Here is a 354-nt window from a genome sequence, read left to right on the forward strand (position 1 = left end):
AGTTGACTTTGGATAGCAACCGTATTTTATTTCACTGCAGTTTGTAGTAGAACTTCAAAAAATATCAGCTAACAAATAACGGTCTACAGTGGCTATGAGCATACCGGTATTAGCAGTTAAAAAAAACAAACAATAGTCATGTGTTACAAGATTGGTAACAAATAAGCGTATGTTTAATTGCTAGATAAGTTACCAAACGAAGATACCACTATATTGCAGTCCTTCTGGGACGGTTATGTTTGAATATGGCCCTCAAATCAACAGAAGTTCTGGCAGATTGAACATCATTTTTGCAAAGCATGCAAACCGTTCTGTAAAGACACATATCAGATCCAAAGCGTAGATTACCCCCCT

General features: G+C 36.7%; 1 protein-coding gene across 1 annotated transcript in view; it reads left to right on the forward strand.

Moving 5' to 3' along the window:
• The window catches only part of LOC119588150 (clotting factor B-like), an 11,827-nt gene that overhangs the window by 2,158 nt on the left and 9,315 nt on the right, over positions 1-354 (forward strand). The gene's annotated exons all lie outside the window — the stretch shown is intronic.

Source organism: Penaeus monodon, chromosome 23 (assembly GCF_015228065.2).
Source record: "Penaeus monodon isolate SGIC_2016 chromosome 23, NSTDA_Pmon_1, whole genome shotgun sequence".
NCBI classification, from domain to species: domain Eukaryota; kingdom Metazoa; phylum Arthropoda; class Malacostraca; order Decapoda; family Penaeidae; genus Penaeus; species Penaeus monodon.